Raw genomic sequence first — 13,021 nt, 5'->3', positions numbered from 1 at the left:
TTCACAGTCGTTGGGTAAGTCTAGGGAGATTTATCCTGCCAAGGCTGACAATGCAGTGCTGCCAAGTGATTGGGGTGGCCTCTCTCAACCACCAGGGTGAGACTTGAAGCACATGTAGTGTAGGATTAATAAAACCAGATTTGGTTTCGAAATGTTTACAAAATGTTTTAATTCCCGGGATCCATGTGAGTAGAGAGTGCAACACTGTTCCTTGCAGCCGAAGGAGAGGTCCTCTGTTGTCGGGCAGTGTTTGATCAATATGGGCTGAGAGGTTAAGTATAAGACCATTGAGGGTAATACCTGATGGGCTAATCTTGCATCTGCCCACAGTCCCTGGGCGTTACAAGGTGGCTTGGCCCAGGGACCACTCAGGGTAAGTGTTGGGCCCATAGAGCCCATGTGATGGGTTTCAGGGGGTGCACTGTCCATAACAATGTCTTCGGCCAGGCCTTGTAGCAGAGGCTGGGCTGAACCCATGTGACTGATGTGTAGATCAATGTTTGGGTTGTTAGACAGTTTTGTATGCCCTTAGCTTCAATCAGAATGATGTACTTTATGAGTTTATTTAAATGAATAAAAGTGCATATTTAAATGAATAAAATGCATATTTGAGGACTTTAGCATGGATTTTTATGCCGGTTTTATTAAATTTTGCCTTAATTTAGCTTAATGCTAAGAATAAGTTCAGGGATAATCAATCCAAGAAAAGGAAGGAAAAAAGCAAGAAAAGAATGTTCAAAAAGACCAATTTCAGTCCAGCCCGGTCATGGAAGCAAGAGAGAGCACTTCGGCCCAAAAAGAGCAAGTGAATTCCTTGAGAAAACCCAAGAAAATAAAGCCTAGCTATGAGGAGAATTCGGCCCAGCAAGGAAGGCCCATTTTTAGCCCAAATAACAGCCTAGAGTGTAGCCCACATGAGCTCAAAAGCAAGCTAAGTTGTAGCCCAAATAGCAGCCCAAAGGGAGCTAGGGGCGGCAACTTCTAGGAGTTTCTTGAAGAGAAGGAGGGTGCACTCTAGAAGGTTCATGAGGGGTGTAATACACCCCATTCTAGAGGCTTCAAGAAGGGGCAAGAGCCCCCTTGAAAAACTATATAAGGAGGCCTCTAGGAGGGGAGAAAGTTGTTCAATTGCTTGAGAGAAAGGCTCTCCCACTCTTAGAGGTTCAGCCACCTTGAGAGAAGAGAAGAGAAGAAGGCTAGGCGCAAGGAAGAAGAAGAAGAAGGGCTGAAGGAAGTTCAAGACAAGCAAGCTAGAAGAAGAAGGTGAGTTCGAATTGAGGGATTGTGATTCAAAGATTTTTTGTAATAAATCATTTGTAGTTTCATTCTCTTTTGATTTGAATTCAGTTTCTTAGTTATATGTTCTTTCTTCTTTCTCCTTGTTTCCATTCTTCCTTGATGTATTTCAGCTTGTAAAATTTCAGTTCAGCAATCTAATTCTTTTTGATTCATTCAAATGATCATGCATTGTACTTGAAGTTTCTTGAATAAGGGTGTGATTGCAGATCAATTCGACCAACTAACCTTCAAAACTCAGATCTGAATTCTCAGATCTGAGATTGCAAGATCTGAATTGCTTGAAAGAGAATTCAGATCTGCAAATTTCAGATTGGGCGAATTAATCTACAGCTTGGAATTCCTAGAGTGCTTGAGAGAGACTCTAGGAATTCAGATCTACTACTCAAGAACTGAATTGAGTGCAAGGTTAGAGATAACTTGCACAATTCAGTTGGTGATCAATTCAGATTTGAATTGATGCCTTAGAAGTGTTTGAAGAAATGCATGCATGGGGATTAGATTCTTGCTAGAGATAGAAGAACCGTCACTCATGCATAGGATGAACATGCGCTTGAGAGAGGCTGTTCATGACCTTGGGGTTTCACCAAACCAAGGCTCAATCATGATTCATTCGAATGATCCAAATTGATAGATTGCTGAATTCTGAGATTGACATTTACTGCTTACTCTTCTAACCTGAATTGAAGGCAATTGGACCAATGATTTAGATAGATTTTAATTTAGGATTTCTTAGCTTTCATTAGAGTTTTGATTTATTTGTTGATCAGATAAGAAATGTTCAATTTAGTATTGGTAATTGTTTCCTAAATCCTCGTGGGAACGATACTTCACTCACTACTTTATTACTTGAACGGCTAGTGCACTTGCTAGTGTCACAATGAGCCACACATCAAGTTTTTGGCGCCGTTGCCGGGGATTTAGAGAAGCAATATTAGGAAACATTGAGCATTCTTAATCTGATCTCATTCAGCATTGCATTCATAGTTGGGTTAATTTGCTAACTTTTTCATTTCAGCTTGGACTGCAACTGCTGTACTCATGTAGTTATGTTTCTTCTTTCTTAAGTAGATTACTCTCTTTTTCTGGTTTCAGTTTCATTTTAATAAATGCATATTTGATTTCTATTCAATCTTGGTGTTGTTCCTTTCAAAAAGAATAAAGAAAAAAAAAATTCACATAAACATGAGTGTTGCAGATCTGAGTTGCATTCGGCACTCAGATCAGCAGATTTCAGATCTGCAGCACTCAGCCGAAAAGAGTTGCTTGTGTTTCAGACTTTATTTTTTTTTCTTTCTTTCATTACAAAAAGAAAAAAACAAATTAAAAAAAACAAAGGGGAGATCTTTTGAACAATAAGAGGAGCAATTGAGAATTCGGATCAGAACTCAGATCTGAGTTCAGATCTGAATTCTGCTACAGCAGATCTGCAACAGTTCAGATCTGAGTTCCTCTGAACTCAGACCTGAACTGATGCAATTTTGAGGGGAATTGGGTGTCATCACCACCCCAATTCACCCTAGGGCACTTCTGCTATTCCCCAAAAACAATTTGGTAGCAATAACTGAAGGTAAGGCAATTGAGAATTCAGATCCAAACTCAGACTTGAGTTCAGATCTGAATTCTGCTGTTACAGATCTGCTCAGTTCAGATCTGAATTCCTCTGAACTCAGATCTGAACCGATGCAAGTTTGAGGTGAATTGGGTGCCATCACTACCCCAATCCACCCTAGGATACATCCAACCTGCCTCAAGGGTGAATGGATAGCAAGGAATGAGAGAAATTCAAATCTGAAATTCAGTTGATATGATGTGAGGACTGAACTGATACAGAGCATACTATGAATTCTGGGTGGACTGAATTCTTGGCTTTACCCACTTGTAACCGAGCTACATTAGCTAAGGAGGTGTATGTTTGGATTGAATAATTGTTATGCCTCAGATATTTAAGAAAAATTAGCACTTTCCAAGTATTTCTTTTAGCATTCAGATCTGTAGCAGGGCTGCTATAGTGCAACAGTTAGCAGACCTGATTTCAGATTTCTACAAAAGTTGTATGGGCCGAATAGCTTGCAATACCAAACATTGCAGACCCAATTTTCAGGTCTTAGCAAGTGTTTGATATGCATCAGCTATACAGGTTTGAGCTTCAATTGTAGAGTTTTTAACCCAAGCCTAACTCAGGACTGGTTTTAGTTTATTTCAGATCCTTTTAAATTTTTTTTTTTTTTTTTTTTAGATCAGATCTGATTTCAGCCCTAAAGCATCACAGAATTGATTCCAACCTTAATGGATGTATATTGTAGTGTATACCAATGAGTGTGTATGAGATATCCAGCTCAGATCTGAATTATTATTTATTAATTTCTCTAGACTAACAATACCAAAGACTTGTAGATCTGAACTCAGATCTAAATTGGGTCTGAATTCAGATGTTGCAATCGATGGATGTAGATAAAGGAACCTTGAATAAGATGATTGGTTTAAATCTGCTTTTAGTATAATCGGCTTCATTTATTCATGATAGGATGTAGGTTTTGTATTCCAATACTTCACTTTACATTTTCAGTGTGATAGGATTAGTTATTTATTTTCTTTTGTGAATATTGGCATTTTTATTGCTTTAACTTTAACAGTTTATGACAAGCAGACCTGAACTGGAAGAGATCCTTTACGACCCAGAGATTGAACGGACTCTCCGTGTCCGTTTAAGAGTTGCTAAGCAAGTCAGACAAGAAGCACAAGAAATGGCTGAACAAAGAACTATGATGGATTATGCCAAGCCTACCCTCACCGGGACTGTCTCCAGCATTATCAGGCCAACTATTGCTGCCAATAACTTCGAAATTAAACCGGCCATAATCCAAATGATACAAAATACGGTTCAGTTTTGTGGTATGGCCCATGAGGATCCGAATGCCCATATTGCTAACTTCTTGGAAATCTGTGACACCTTCAAACACAATGGGGTAAGTGATGATGCCATCCGGCTGAGGTTATTCCCATTTTCTTTGAAGGATAAAGCCAAAGCTTGGTTGAACTCATTACCGGCAGGATCTATAGCCACATGGGACGAAATGGCCAGCCGTTTTCTCTCTAAATATTTTCCCCCTTCTAAAACTGCTAAAATGAGGAATGACATCACTACTTTTTTCCAGCAAGAGGGGGAATCTTTATATGAGTCATGGGAACGATACAAGGAGCTGTTAAGGAGAGTTCCTCACCATGGCCTCCCCATTTGGCTGCAAGTGCAGACTTTCTATAATGGTCTTACTGACTCAAATAAGACCATATTAGATGCTGCAGCCGGAGGATCCATAAATAATAAAACTCCTGAGGTTGCCCATGCACTTATTGAGGAAATGGCAGCCAACAATTATCAATGGCATTCGGAAAGGACTCAAACTAGGAAGCAGCAAGGCTTGCATAATGTTGACACTTATACAGCACTAGCTGCACAAATAGGAGCACTCAGTAAAAAAATAGATGAAATGCAGATAGCTGCCATGCATGTGCAGCCTCTTAATTGTGAATTGTGTGGGGGAGGCCACATCAGTACAGACTGCCAAGTTGGCAATCAGTTCAGACCATCTACTGAACAAGTTGACTATGTCAGCAATTCGTCAAGACAGCAGGGTTACCAGAGTCACCATACTTTTCATCCAGGATGGAGGGGACATTCAAACCAGTCCTGGCCAAATCAGCATATTTCCAAGCCGTTCCACCAGACTTATCATCAGCCTGAACCGAAATCCAATTTGGAGGAACTGATGACAAAATTTATAGCAGGTGCAGAAACTAGGTTCCAGAACCAGGAAGCCTCAATCAAAAACCTGGAAAACCAAGTGGGGCAATTGGCACAATTAATCTCTTCCAGACTACCGGGAACTCTTCCAAGCAACACTGAAGTGAATCCACGAGAGCAGGTGCAAGCTATTACCTTAAGAAGTGGAAAAGAGTTGCCTGAGGTAGAAAAGAAGAATTGGGCTGAACCCAAGGCAGAAACAAGCCTTGGAACCAGACAACAGAAGACGGAACAACCAGAAGCACAACAAGGGATGCACCAACAACCACAAGTTCCATTCCCTAACAGGCTGAAGCAAAAAAAATTGGAGAAGGAATTTGGTAAGTTTCTTGAAATATTTAAAAGTTTACATATTAATATTCCTTTTGCTGATGCTTTAGCCCAGATGCCACACTATGCAAGGTTTTTGAAGGAATTATTGGCAAACAAAAGGAAACTGGGAGATGTGGCTACAGTTGCATTAAATGAGGAATGTTCTGCTATCCTTCTGAACAAGCTGCCTCAGAAACTCAAAGATCCAGGGAGTTTCACTATTCCTTGTACCATTGGCAGTTTAAAAATTGAAAAAGCTTTATGTGACCTGGGAGCTAGCATCAATTTAATGCCATATTCTATCTTCAAGAAATTGGGGTTGAATGAACCCCAACCCACTAGAGTGGCATTACAATTGGCTGATAGATCCATTAGACATCCTAGGGGGATCATAGAAGATGTGTTAGTTAAAGTTGACAAATTCATTTTTCCAGTTGATTTCATTGTGTTAGACATGCAAGAAGATGTGGAGGTCCCGCTTATCCTAGGGAGACCTTTCCTGGCTACCGGGAAAGCAATGATTGATGTCCAACAAGGACAACTCAGCCTTAGGATACAAGATGAGGAGATAATTTTTAAAATGTCTGATGCTATGAAACATGCACCCTCTAGTGATGATTCTTGTTTTATGATTGATGCCATTGAATTGACAATTGATGAATGCTTCCAGGTAAGTAGAATAACTGATCCTCTTGAACTCTGCCTCCAGCAGGGAGAACTTGAAGAAACAGAAAATAAAAAAATAAACCTCATGATAGCATACCTGAATGATAAGCCTCAATTCAAGGGAAAGGGGTTTCTTAAATTAGAGAACTTAGGCAAATTGCCCGGACCATCAGGTAAGCCATCACCCCAAGAACCCCCCACCCTTGAACTGAAGCAATTACCATCCCATTTAGAGTATGCTTTCCTTGAGGAACCATCAGATCTCCCCGTGATAATTTCCGCAGCACTGAATCCCTTACAAAGAGAAAAATTATTAAGAGTGCTGCGGGAACACAAAAATGCTATAGCTTGGAAGGTAGAAGATATCAAAGGCATTAATCCATCAATCTGCACTCACAGAATTTTGATGGAAGAGGACAGCAAGCCTTCCGTTCAGCCCCAAAGGCGCCTGAATCCCAACATGAAAGAAGTGGTAAAGGCTGAAATAATTAAGTTGTTAGATGCTGGGATCATTTATCCTATTTCTGATAGTTCTTGGGTAAGCCCTGTGCAAGTTGTGCCCAAAAAAGGGGGTACGACTGTTGTTCCAAATGAGAAAAATGAACTCATCCCTACTAGAACCATTACCGGATGGCGTGTGTGTATTGACTATAGAAAATTAAATGAAGCCACCCGGAAGGACCATTTCCCTCTCCCATTTATGGATCAAATGTTGGAGAGGCTAGCCGGGCATGAGTATTATTGTTTCTTGGATGGATATTCAGGGTATAACCAGATACCAATTGCACCAGAAGATCAAGAAAAGACCACTTTTACTTGCCCATATGGAACCTTTGCATACCGAAGGATGCCCTTTGGGTTATGCAATGCCCCAGCAACCTTTCAGCGATGTATGATGTCTATATTTTCTGATATGGTTGAAAAATTTATTGAGATCTTCATGGATGATTTTTCAGTTTTTGGCTCTTCATTTGATGCATGTTTGAATAATCTGGAACAGGTGCTTACTAGATGTAAAGAAACACATCTTGTGTTGAATTGGGAGAAATGTCATTTTATGGTGCAAGAAGGCATAGTGCTTGGACACAAGATCTCTCAAAGAGGTATAGAAGTCGACAAGGCCAAGGTGGAGGCAATTGAAAAATTACCAACCCCAACATCTATTCGTTCTTTGAGAAGTTTCTTAGGACATGTCGGATTCTATAGAAGGTTTATTAAAGATTTCTCAAAAATTTCCAAGCCATTATCTACCTTGCTTCAGAAAGAAGTGCCTTTTGAATTTTCAACTGAATGTCTTCATGCTTTCAACATCTTGAAAGACAAATTGATCCATGCACCTATCATGATAGCACCAGATTGGACCCTCCCATTTGAATTGATGTGTGATGCGAGTGATTTTGCTATAGGAGCTGTTTTAGGACAAAGAATGAACAAACATTTTCAGCCAATTTACTATGCTAGCAGAACCTTGACTGGACCCCAACTCAATTACACCACCACAGAAAAGGAGCTGTTAGCAGTAATATTTGCACTTGATAAGTTTCGTTCATATCTGATATTATCCAAGGTTGTTGTCCACACAGATCACTCGGCATTAAGGCACTTGCTTACCAAGCAAAACTCAAAACCAAGACTGATCAGGTGGATCCTTTTATTGCAAGAGTTTGACATTGAGATTAGAGACCTGAAGGGTGCTGCAAACCTGGCTGCTGACCATCTCTCCCGGTTGGACACGGTAAGCTCAAAAGAGGAGATAACCAGCAACATTCGAGAAGAATTTCCGGATGAGCAGTTGTACTCAATACAGAAATACTCATATCCTTGGTATGCTGATTTTGCTAATTATCTAGCTGCACAAGTCCTTCCTCCTAACCTTTCATATCAACAGAAAAAGAAATTCTTTTCTGATGTAAAATACTATCTGTGGGAGGAACCCTTTTTGTATAAATTGTGTGCAGATCAGATCATAAGGAGATGTGTCCCCGAGGAGGAGATGGAGTCGGTACTCCAATTTTGCCATGATAAAGAAGCAGGAGGTAATTTTGGAGCTAGTCGCACGGCAGCCAAGGTTTTGCAATCAGGTTTTTATTGGCCCACACTCTTCAAAGATGCCCATCGGTATGTGTCCACATGTGACAAATGCCAAAGATCGGGAAACATTTCCCGACGGAATGAAATGCCCCTTTCCAATATTTTAATCTGTGAAATCTTTGATGTTTGGGGTATAGATTTCATGGGACCTTTCCCGAATTCTTTTGGGAATAAGTACATCCTCGTTGCAGTTGACTATGTATCCAAATGGGTAGAAGCCATGGCTTTACCCACAAATGACTCAAGAAGGGTAGTACACTTCCTAAAGAAGCTATTCTCCCGATTTGGCACTCCGCGAGCTATAATTAGTGATAGGGGAACTCACTTCTGCAATAGCCAATTTGAGAGGTTAATGCAGAAATATGGAATTACACATAAATTAGCTACCCCTTATCACCCTCAAACCAGTGGCCAAGTGGAGTTGGCTAACAGGGAACTCAAAAGAATTCTGGAAAAGACCGTAGCATCCACCAGAAAAGATTGGTCCATCAAATTAGATGATGCATTATGGGCATACAGAACTGCATTTAAGACACCTATTGGCATGTCCCCCTACAGATTGGTCTTTGGTAAAGCATGCCATTTACCAGTTGAATTGGAACACAAGGCCTATTGGGCTCTTAAATTCTTAAATTTTGACATTCAGGCCACAGGGGCTAAAAGGCGGTTGCAATTGAATGAATTGGATGAATTCAGACTTACCACCTATGAGAATGCCAAAGTTTATAAAGAAAGAATAAAAAACTGGCATGATAAGAACTTGCTGAGACGGGACTTTTATGTGGGCCAACAGGTATTGTTATATAATTCCCGTCTCCGCTTGTTTCCAGGTAAGCTGAGATCCAGGTGGTCTGGACCCTTTACCATTTCACAGGTTTTTCCCCATGGGGCTATAGAACTCACCCACCCAGTTCAGGGCACGTTTAAAGTAAATGGTCAGCGCCTGAAACCATATTTAATGGGCAGTACTGTACCCCCTCCATCCACTGTTTATCTAGATAACCAATAATCTCTTATGCTTGCTCATGAACAAGTTAAGGAATCTTTTTGTCATTTATCTTTTTAGAATATTAGTTAGTAAAATAAAGATCTTTTTCTCAAAATTCCAATTCTTTAAGGACTCAGTTCATCATTTTCTTTTCTTCAGTTTGCTCTAGCAAGTGTGACTCCCTAACACTACGAACATTGAGGACAATGTTCATCTCAAGTGTGGGGGAGTGAGCCCGAGGCTAGGGTATGGGGGTTGAAACCATGCACCTCATGCACCCCAACACACATATGCAAGCAATGACATCACAAAAAAAAAAAAAAAAAAAAGACTGGAACCCCTCAAGTTCATTACTATTTATTTGATGATTTTTTTTAAGAAGGAATTCAATGAGTTGAGGGAGACTGATGTACTTGTTAAGTTTTTATTCTTGTAAATGACCCAATTTGATTTATGCAGGAGAAAAGGGGAGCTGAATATGCCTTTCAGCATGACTAGCCCTAACTATCTTCATGTGTATGGAAGCCCTTGATTTTATGGTTAATGGTCAAGAGAGCTAGTGCACATCTGAAGTGCTAATTCTTGAGGTTCAATAATTGCAAAGAAGGACAAAAGCCCAAATTGACTCCGCTATTTTGAGTTGAATAGTAAAACTAGCAGCTCAGAACATGAGTCCTACCTCAAGTAAGTTACCAGTGTGAGATGGAGCATAAGATGCACTCACACCATAAAAAAAAAAAAAAAAAAAAAAAAAAGAGAGAGACAAGTGTGTGAGATGGAGCATAAAATGCACTCACACCGAAAAAAAAAAAAAAAAAAAAAAAAAAAAAAAAAAAGAAAAGGGTGAGATGGAGCATAAGATGCACTCACCCTTAGAAATAAGTAATTGTGGTGACAACCGAGGTTCAAAGGGGCACTCTAAAGTTGAACTCTCATTGAGATTTAGTTACAGATGTGAAACTTAGTGAAATTTGATTATTAACCTTGATAATTAAGGAGCTGATTTATATATGAATTAGGAGTGAAGGCTAGACTATGATGAAATTCATATTCTCCTTTCCTCGGATCTGATACATATCTTAAATGGTAATTTACAAGAATAAGAGTTGAGCACTTACAAAAGTTCCCCGACTACTCAATGCATTTCTATCTTAAAAAGTTCACCAGGTAAATGGTGAGAACAGAAGGGGGGAATGTTAAGTTTATGGCTGATGTCTTTGCTTGAGGACAAGCAAAAGCTTAAGTGTGGGGGTATTTGATGAACTTACAATTTATCTATAATTTTTGAGGACTTTAGCATGGATTTTTATGCCGGTTTTATTAAATTTTGCCTTAATTTAGCTTAATGCTAAGAATAAGTTCAGGGATAATCAATCCAAGAAAAGGAAGGAAAAAAGCAAGAAAAGAATGTTCAAAAAGACCAATTTCAGTCCAGCCCGGTCATGGAAGCAAGAGAGAGCACTTCGGCCCAAAAAGAGCAAGTGAATTCCTTGAGAAAACCCAAGAAAATAAAGCCTAGCTATGAGGAGAATTCGGCCCAGCAAGGAAGGCCCATTTTTAGCCCAAATAACAGCCTAGAGTGTAGCCCACATGAGCTCAAAAGCAAGCTAAGTTGTAGCCCAAATAGCAGCCCAAAGGGAGCTAGGGGCGGCAACTTCTAGGAGTTTCTTGAAGAGAAGGAGGGTGCACTCTAGAAGGTTCATGAGGGGTGTAATACACCCCATTCTAGAGGCTTCAAGAAGGGGCAAGAGCCCCCTTGAAAAACTATATAAGGAGGCCTCTAGGAGGGGAGAAAGTTGTTCAATTGCTTGAGAGAAAGGCTCTCCCACTCTTAGAGGTTCAGCCACCTTGAGAGAAGAGAAGAGAAGAAGGCTAGGCGCAAGGAAGAAGAAGAAGAAGGGCTGAAGGAAGTTCAAGACAAGCAAGCTAGAAGAAGAAGGTGAGTTCGAATTGAGGGATTGTGATTCAAAGATTTTTTGTAATAAATCATTTGTAGTTTCATTCTCTTTTGATTTGAATTCAGTTTCTTAGTTATATGTTCTTTCTTCTTTCTCCTTGTTTCCATTCTTCCTTGATGTATTTCAGCTTGTAAAATTTCAGTTCAACAATCTAATTCTTTTTGATTCATTCAAATGATCATGCATTGTACTTGAAGTTTCTTGAATAAGGGTGTGATTGCAGATCAATTCGACCAACTAACCTTCAAAACTCAGATCTGAATTCTCAGATCTGAGATTGCAAGATCTGAATTGCTTGAAAGAGAATTCAGATCTGCAAATTTCAGATTGGGCGAATTAATCTACAGCTTGGAATTCCTAGAGTGCTTGAGAGAGACTCTAGGAATTCAGATCTACTATTCAAGAACTGAATTGAGTGCAAGGTTAGAGATAACTTGCACAATTCAGTTGGTGATCAATTCAGATTTGAATTGATGCCTTAGAAGTGTTTGAAGAAATGCATGCATGGGGATTAGATTCTTGCTAGAGATAGAAGAACCGTCACTCATGCATAGGATGAACATGCGCTTGAGAGAGGCTGTTCATGACCTTGGGGTTTCACCAAACCAAGGCTCAATCATGATTCATTCGAATGATCCAAATTGATAGATTGCTGAATTCTGAGATTGACATTTACTGCTTACTCTTCTAACCTGAATTGAAGGCAATTGGACCAATGATTTAGATAGATTTTAATTTAGGATTTCTTAGCTTTCATTAGAGTTTTGATTTATTTGTTGATCAGATAAGAAATGTTCAATTTAGTATTGGTAATTGTTTCCTAAATCCTCATGGGAACGATACTTCACTCACTACTTTATTACTTGAACGGCTAGTGCACTTGCTAGTGTCACAATGAGCCACACATCATATGCCCTTAGCTTCAATCAGAATGATGTACTTTATGAGTTTATTTAAATGAATAAAAGTGCATATTTGATTCATGTTCCTGTGGTATGTTTCTGTGTAATACCCTTAAACTGGACACTTCATGAGACTCGTGTTAGTTTAGAATGTTCACAGCCAGTGGATCAGTCGGGGGAGACCTATCCTGACAAGGCTGACACTGTAGTGCCACCAAGTCGGTTGGGGTGGCGTGTCTCAGCTACTGGGGTGAGACCCTAGGCACATACAGTGTAGGATTAATTGAATCTATGAATTGGACCAGATTTCCAGAATTGCCCTGGACCTTGGAGATTGATGGGTGATGAGACCAAAATGAACCCTAATTTTATCCCCTAATATTTACTCTTTTACGTTTATTTAGCACTTAAATGGACTCATTACTCTTGTATTTCGATTTAGGGCAATAAAGAAGGCAATTGGAAGAAAACAGGACAAATCGGGTGATTTTACACAGTTTCGGCGACAGTCAGTAATCTGGGCCTAACTCTCAATTCCGGACATCGAATTGGACAATTCAATAAGCATTAGAAAGATAAAAGGAAGGCCCACAACTTTTATGTTTTGGGTTTTGACAGATTCGGCCCGCATCGATTACGAAAATGAACCCAAAGTCGGAGCAAGTTCGCAGCCAGGCCCATTTCACAACTTAAGCCCAACTCGCAGAAGTACCTTGAAGCAGCCCAACTCGAATTCAAGAGTTAAGAGTCCGAATTTCGAATGGAATCTCCAAGGAGAGAGTTTTATCAGATCTAAAGTCTTGAATGTAATTCTAGAGAGATAAGAAGATTGAGATTAGAGCATTAGATAAGAGATAGGATAGGATTAGTTCAAGATAAGATCAAAACACCCTAAGGATAAGATGATCTCCTAAAAGGAGTTGGAAAACAGCCCTCTCCTTTGGCTATATAAAGAGGGGGGTGAACCAGCTCTACTAATCATTCATTCCATGATCCAAGAGAT

General features: G+C 39.8%; 1 non-coding gene across 1 annotated transcript; it reads right to left on the bottom strand.

Moving 5' to 3' along the window:
- Positions 1-4,421: 4,421 nt before the first annotated feature.
- LOC148874568 (small nucleolar RNA R71) lies at positions 4,422-4,528 on the bottom strand. Its single transcript, XR_016106133.1, has one exon. It is a non-coding gene; the product is annotated as a small nucleolar RNA R71 (small nucleolar RNA).
- Between the last annotated feature and the right edge of the window lie 8,493 nt (positions 4,529-13,021).

Source organism: Nelumbo lutea, chromosome 1 (assembly GCF_056320005.1).
Source record: "Nelumbo lutea isolate HS-2025 chromosome 1, American lotus-T2T, whole genome shotgun sequence".
Classification (NCBI taxonomy): domain Eukaryota; kingdom Viridiplantae; phylum Streptophyta; class Magnoliopsida; order Proteales; family Nelumbonaceae; genus Nelumbo; species Nelumbo lutea.
Note: the sequence above shows the minus strand (reverse complement) of the source record. Positions and strands in the feature narration are given on the sequence as shown.